This window comes from Mesocricetus auratus, unplaced genomic scaffold, assembly GCF_017639785.1.
Source record: "Mesocricetus auratus isolate SY011 unplaced genomic scaffold, BCM_Maur_2.0 Super-Scaffold_100676, whole genome shotgun sequence".
NCBI classification, from domain to species: Eukaryota; Metazoa; Chordata; class Mammalia; order Rodentia; family Cricetidae; genus Mesocricetus; species Mesocricetus auratus.
This window is the reverse complement of record NW_024429266.1, coordinates 4,895,879-4,903,971: the sequence shown is the minus strand read 5'-3', so window position 1 is coordinate 4,903,971 and position 8,093 is coordinate 4,895,879. Positions and strand designations below refer to the sequence as shown.

The 8,093-nt window shown below is 44.0% G+C and overlaps 1 non-coding gene across 1 annotated transcript; it reads right to left on the bottom strand.

The window, feature by feature from the left end:
* Positions 1–4,011: 4,011 nt before the first annotated feature.
* LOC121137286 lies at positions 4,012–4,130 on the bottom strand. The gene has a single exon (XR_005874548.1). It is a non-coding gene; the product is annotated as a 5S ribosomal RNA (ribosomal RNA).
* Positions 4,131–8,093: the final 3,963 nt, after the last annotated feature.

The window sequence follows — 8,093 nt, the reverse complement described above, 5'->3', positions numbered from 1 at the left end:
AAACTCATGTTGAACCCACATTTTAGATAAAGGAATTGGATCAGGAACATGGCTCAGTGGGTAAATGAATCACCTATGCAGCTTGTTGACCAGAGTCCAGTCCCTGAAGCCCATATAGAAAACCTGGTTTGGTGGCACTCATCCCTAATCCCTGACAGCTAGGCAGAGAAAAAGAGACTGCCGGAAGCTCACAGGCCATGTAGCCTGAGGTCCATGCAGTCTCTCTCTCTCTCTCTCTCTCTCTCTCTCTCTCTCTCTCTCTCTCTCTCTCTCTCTCTCTCTCTCTCTCTCTCACACACACACACACACACACACACACACACACAATTTAGAAATAATTTACAAGCCAGATGTGGTAGCACATGCTTTTAATCCCAGCACTCAGGAGGCAGAGACAGGTGGATCTCTGAGTCTTAGGCCAGCCTGGTCTACAGAGTGAGTTTTAGGACAGACAAGACTACAGAGAGAGATCCTGTCTCAAAACAAAACAAAAACAAACAAACAAAGAGCCCCCAAACCAGCAAAACAGATGCCATAGGAGTAGTGTTGTTGGTGGCTGGAATCCATGGTTTTGTGCTTACCATGGGTGCCCCACAGGGCCTGAATCACCCTGAAGATCCAGACTCCATATACATTCCACTAGGACTTAGTCTTCAATTATCTGTTCATTTATGTAGTGTGTGTGTGTGCATTCGCGTGTGCCTGTGTCCACGTTCATGTGTGTGAGCATGCGTGTATGCAGAGTAGATGAGGATGCCTGGTGTGGGTCTTCATCTCCTACCTTGTTGGAAACAGGGTCTTGTGTTGTTCACCAGATTAGCTGGCCCAGAAGCCTCTAGAGATTCCTCTGCTTCTACTCCCATCTTGCTGTAGGGCTTCTGGGATTACAGAGGCTGACTACCTCCTCTGGTTTACATGGGTTCTGGGGATCTGAACTTGGGTCTTTATACTTGCAAAGCAAGCACTTTACCTACTGAGCCATCTCTATAGGCCTCCACTACGGTTTATTGTTGAATGTCAGCTGCTCTATGTGCTTTTAAATTATTATTATCTCAGATGCTCACTCTACTCATTAGTGATACAAAATCAAAAGAATGGATGATAGAAAGAGCCGATCCAAACTCAGGAGACAGGAGGAGACAGCCTTCTTCTTCCCTAAGCTGTCATCCTCCTGTAGACGCCTGTCTTTTCTGTTACGAGAGCAAACAAATGTCTGACAGCAAGCACACAGACAGCATATTCCATGAGCACACCTCTGTCACATGTTTAACAGCCGACTCTGTGAGGCAATGTCATTGGAACTTCAGAAGCACGGCTGGCCCAGGGCATGAAAGAATGGAGCACATGGGACTGGGGACAATGGTTGACAAGGTGTCCCTTTTCCCCAGCAGCTCTATGCTGCATGGGTGGTCACACCCCCTTTCCCTCCCTCCAGCTGACCCTGTGCTCTGTAGAGGTGAACCAGAGGGTTCTGAGTTGGGTTGCAAGCATGATTGATTTGCGAGCATGATTGATGGAGTGAGTAGTAACATCTTGAAAGCAGGACCATCAGTCAGTGAGAGCCTGCACAGTGAAAGGGGAGACCCCCAGATTCTCTCCATCGTTTAGACTCCACGACTCCAGAAGTTGGGGAGGAGACTGGAAACCCTTCTTCTAGTTAGTCCAAGAGCATAGACCTACAGCTGCAGACAGCTAGGAGCCCAGTGTGGAGATGGCAGGGATAAACTGCCTCATCCGAGTGTCACTCATCAACCTTCATCAACCCTTTGGTTCCCTGTTTGGAAATATGAAAACATTACTGTATACTTGGGGAAAATCTGCCACAGGAAAGACAAAGACGAAACAAGGAAAAGGACTTTGGAAGAAATAGAGACCATGAATAGATACACAAATTGTGAGGGAGAAAGGTGACTCAAATATTTTTTAAATTATACCCATGAAATAAGAACAAAACATTACTGAAAAAGAACATTCTGAGACAATGGAATAAACTTTGAAATTTGAAAGTATGATTGTGGGGCTGGGAGATGATTCAGTTGGTAACACAATTATGAGGACTTAAGTTGGAATCCCCCCAAAGCACACAAAATTGGATGTGGTAGCATGTGTCTCTAATATCACCTTATGTGTGGGGGTTAGAAGGCAGAGATGGAGGCCTGTAGGAGGTCACAGGCTGGATATGCGGGTGTGTGTAATGGTGAGCCACAAGATAAATGTTTCCTCACCAAGAGGAGGCAAAGACTGGCCCCTGAGGTAGTCCTCTGACGTCAGTGCTGTGCCATGCAGGTGCCCCTACACACACACACACACACACACACACACACACACACATCCATATATACCCACACATCACACACACTCTCACACACACACATATCCATATATACCCATACATCACACACACCCATATACATATCCATATATACCCACACATCACACACACACACACTCTCACACACACACATATCCATATATACCCATACATCACACACACACCCATATACATATCCATATATACCCACACACACTCACACACACACCACATATGGTGGTGGCTATTCTTGGTTGTTGACTTGACTACATCTGGAATGAACTAAAACCTAAGCAGCTGGACACAGTTGTGAGGGATTTTTCTTGATTGAATCATTTGCAGTTGGAAGACCCACCCTAAATCTAGACCTTTTGAGGTGGAAGACCCACCCTAAATCTGGCCTCACTGCATGGTGGCAGTCTATATAAAGGCCATGGGAGAAGGAAGTGCTTGCTCTTTGCCCTCACTCTTGCTGGCAAGTTTATGCCTTCGCTGGCATTACAGCCTCCTACTTTGGAATAGTGATGTCTACTAAAGACTAGCGGAGACATCCAGCTTCATGAACTGAATAGCTACTGGATTCAGGGGCTTTCCAACAGCCATTGTTGATTAGCTGGTCTACAGCCTGTAAGCCATTCTAATAAATTATCTATCTATCTATCTATCTATCTATCTATCTATCTATCTATCTATCATATATATACATGTGTGTATGTATGTATATGTGTATGTTGTGTTTATGTATTATGTATGTATAAAGATATATAATGTATATGTATATATCCATTCTACCAGTTCTACTCCTCTAGAGAAACCTGACTAATACACATGTACGTACAGATATATACTTGCATATACACATATATATCTACACACATACATGCATATACACATGTATAAGCTAATCTAATAAATCTCACATATATTCAATCAGTTCTGTTCCTCTAGAGAACCCTGACTAATATAAATATACACACTTAGACATATACACATATATATACATACATACACACATATGCATGAAAACACACATCACATATATACACCCATATGCACAGATACACATATACAACATTCACAAACATATACATACATATATACTGATGGTGATTGCAAGAAGTACATAATTTGTACACATGATATATATGAAACTCTACATACATATGATATGGTAAGCACATGTAAGCACATAGGTGATAATTAGAAGCTAAATCCTCAACTCCTCAAGTGAGATGGCAGTCACTGCTAAACACATTATTGAGAGATAACTAACTAAAATACAAAGACAGCTTGTCTTTAGAGAAACATTCTAGGGACAGGGGACTCTTCTCTTATTTTTAAATAAGCCTTTGAATGTTCTGAAATTGTAAGTCGTAGACATATGATAGATATGCAGAATTTAAGTCTGAAATGAGTTGGCAGAAACACATGGTTGCTGACATTTTCGATTCTTGATAAACTGCTTTAAAGTCTACTCATTGTATTTGACATCCAAACCGTCTCAGAAATTCTATTATGGTAGAACAACCTTGGTATTCGGTTATGGTAGTTAGGCTCCCACCTCGGTATTCTGTTGTGGTAGATACACCCACCTCAGTAACTGACCTGTACACATTCAGATGGTTACTCTTCTTCCTTCCTTCTTTCTTTCCTTCCTTCCTTCCTTCTTTCCTTCCTTCCTTCCTTCCTTCTTTTTTTAAAGCCTACAGCACCAGGTATTCCCAGGCAGTCTCCCATCCAAGTACTAACCAGGCCTGACCCTGCTTAGCTTCTGAGATCAGATGAGATCAGGCGCGTCCAGGGTGGTATGACCGTAGACAGATGATCACTCTTGATGTTACGCAGAAACAAGAAAGCTATTGCTGTGTTGCTGCTGAAAGTGGACGTCTGTGTTTGAGTTGAAAGCTTACCTCGAGAGTGTGAAGATGGAAAGCTCTAGTGTAGGCGTACGGAGGTGGGGGGACCCACACCCCCCACATCAGTCACCTCTTCTATTTGGGCCGCTAACTAGCTCTGGAGGGGGCTCTATCCCCACGTGTGGGATAAGCGCCTGGCCTTCATGGCTCTAGACCTCTTTGTAGGGTCCCCTTTCTCTACTCAGATCCTAGGATTGACGTCAGCTGGTGGGTCAGATTTCTTAGTCAGGGTTCAGTATCCACCACCACCCCCTGCCCCTTTTTTAAAATTCATCTGACCTTTGCTGACTAGCCAAGCTGGTGTGATTCAGAAGCCCTAAGCAAAACTCAGGAGATTTGATTCTTGGCCCCATCAGGGCCCTCTGAGTACCCACCCCCCTTAGTGTGCCTCAGTTCTTCCCTTACTAATGCAAACATTTCTGCAGAACTCTGTTGGGCATCTTAGAGTGGTGATGGTGCATTGTTCTGAGTGTATACATTTGCCCAAATGCTTTTACTATTAAGTTACAATGTAGGGTAACTGTGACCTTTTGATGATCCTTTTGACACATGGATAGCCCCAGAAGTTCAAAATAAGTACAACGCAGAACTAAGCGATGAGGCAAACAGAATCTCTGTGTGACAAGTGCTCGCGATGTCTGTAGAGTAAAATACATGACTGTTCTGTTATACACTGGCTATGTGTGTACAACATGACATTTCAGGGACAGATGCTTCTTCACTGGTTACAACACGTTTGTAAGCCAGGCAAACACATATTGACTAGATATTGCTGTTAAGGAAACTAACTGCTCTAAGCCCTGCCATTTGATTTTATACCCATAACAACTTATTCTATGAGTCCAACCATGGCAAAGGCTGTTACCAACCATGGCAGAGGCTGACTTCATAAAGTCAAATAAATACCTTGAAAATCTATGTCACCTCTACTCAGTTAATTAAAGAATTAAAAAAAAATCCTAGGATACAATGTCAGATTCTAAAATAAAAAAAAAAAAGATCAGTAGGTCAGTAGGTATACACCACACACCACTGAAAATTTCCCTTAATTTAGTCACTGTACTTAATAAAAATGTTAGCAAGCGCCAGGCGTTGGTGGCACACACCTTTAATCCCAGCACTCAGGAGGCAGAGGCAGGTGGATCTCTGTGAGTTCGAGACCAGCCTGGACTACCAAGCGAGTTCCAGGACAGCCTCCAAAGCCACAGAGAAACCCTGTCTCGAAAAACCAAAAAAAAAAAAAAATGTTAGCAAGCATAGCTTGTAGTGACACAGTTATGCCAAGTCCATGGAGGCTACACTAGACTCAGTTTGCTATTGACCAGGACTACCAGGGAGGGACAGGTGACCACTGCTGTATGTCAGTTACCTTTTCCTTAGCAAACTCTGTCACTCCTGGAAAATGCCACGCCACATAGGTGACACCGCCAATTTCTTCCTGTTACTTAAAAAAAAATAATTGAGGACCAGCAATGTTACTCAATAAGTAATGACACTTGCCAAGCCTGCTGACCTGAGCTCAATCCCACATAGTGAATGGGGAGACATGATTCCCACAGGTTGTCCTCTGACCTCCACACAGGCTCCACGATGCTTGCACACACACACACACACACACACACACACACACACACACACACTGAATACACAAAAATAAGAAAAAGTGTAATATGGGATCTTTGTTCACAAAATTGCACACGATTGATTGCATAAGGCCCTTAAATTACATATGGGCCAAGTCACTGTATAAATAGTGTACTTTAGAATTAACTGATGATTTGATTTTTTCCAAACTCATGTATCTAGACCCAATCTTTTTCTAATTTGTTCAATTTGTTCTAATCTATGTTTTTTGACACAAATATCAAACCGTGGTTGAGGAAGGTTGTTCTCTATGACAACCCTTCAGTGAGATACTTCCGAGAGACCCAGTCTATCCTACAACCTGCCTGGATGTGATCTTATGGTGTACCTGTCCTCTGGGAGGCTAATGCCAGATTTGATATCTGCTGGTGGTTCAGATTTCTTAGTCAGGATTCAGTATTTCCCATTTTTTAAAATTAATCTGATCTTTGCTGGTACTGGCTCACTGTAACAGACTACTTCTTGTGACAAGATTTCATTGTTTCAAGGGAAATTAAAATCACCTTTACTCCCCCTATAGGGGGATCTTAGTAAATAATTTATCCTTTACATCTCAAAGTGTAGAGAGCAGGGATGTCCGTGCGTCTTAGGTTGGACCTACGTAAAACCTGGTAGGACCTTTGTCCCCACTTTCCCCCTATAGTGTGGAGAGCAGGGATGTTTGTGAGTCTTAGGTTGGACCTATGTAAAACCTGGTAGAACCTTTGTCCCCACTTCCCCACTCCTGCTTTCTTCTTTGGTTTGTCCCATTTGGCTTAACCGCACAACGTGAGATCATTTCCTACAGCGGCTGATTCACACCCTCGTGGTTTTGGTTGGTTTTTCTTTTCCTACATCTCCTCAATGTCCTTCCCCCTTGTGTATAAAGGAAACACAAGTCCCATTGGAGCTCTCCTTTAGGGTCACTTTCATTCTGTGCTCTGTTGGTCTTGGCAAAAGATGACAGAGTTGTTAGGAGACGGGAGAGGGGACAAAGGGCAAGGACTGGGAGACTCACACGCCTCATTCTGTAGGAAAATAATCTTGCCTAACAACAACTCCTCATGCTGTTGACATGGAAGGGAAGCCATGAGATGTCATGGGTTCCCGGAGCAACAAGGACGGACAAGGGAACGTCACAGTGTGGCTCAAGTGGCTTGATTGCCCTCATGGTGGTCTACACAGCAGGATTCTTGACTGCCTTCTCCTAGACAACCCGAGTGTCCTCTTTCAGTGGTGGTTTCTGGACATAGACAAAGCTGTAGACCCCCAGGTCCAAAACACCTTCCCTAGCTTTTAGAACCAAAGTCTTTCTTGGGCCAGATCACCCCCCCCATCTTTTCTTAGATATATTCTTTAATTCGAACACACACGCACCTTCGTTCCTTTCCAACGAACACGATGAAGGGGAGCGAGAGAAAGGTGAAGGCTGTAAGAGAACAGACAGATCCTGCCTTTCATCTCAAGTCCCTTTGCTTCTCTGCTTCATGGGACTTTGGTTTTGGAGTCCCAGCCCAATTTTAACATTCGAGCTGCCTATTACTGGTGGAAAAGGGGGCCAAAAAAAGAGCCGCTTCCCTGTCTTTTTGCCTTCATCTGCCGTTCACGTGGAAGTGTGTGCGGCTGACCCACACCTCGCTGACATGTCAGCGTGCAGCCGCAGGACGACGGGTGTTTGATTTATAAACGGGATGTATAATAGGCACGGAGCCTTCTGAGCGAACGTTCATGGAAAATCGCATGCCGCTCACATGAGGGACCAAGATCTTTTTTTTTATTATTTTAATGAATTGAGTTTTTTCCAGTGCACCAGGGAGATTAGAAGGTACCTGCCAATAACCCTCTGATTGTGCCCTCGGCCAATTGGTGGGCTTCAACATGGGTACTCCTCTCCGCAATGGAGTTTGTGTGTTAAGTCAAGGTTTAGCTTTGGGTTTGAAGCGCTTGCTCAAACAAAGCCTCAGACGTTCCGGCAGTGGAAGCCATCACATTTCTCTTCTTTGTTTCTTTTAAAGAGCATGGGGTTGGTGGGAGAAAAATCCGTTTTGGGAGGACTCGGTCTGAAGATAATGATAGTGAAGATGAGAAAAGCCAGCAGGCTGTAAGTTGTGGCCTAAGTTGGGAAAGGGGGAAGCGGGGGAGGTTGAAAGATAATAAATGACAGCAAGGCCAACAGATCAACCAACACGAGCAAACCAACAGGTAACAAGGGCCCTCTGGAACTTCTGAGGGGCTGAGATCAG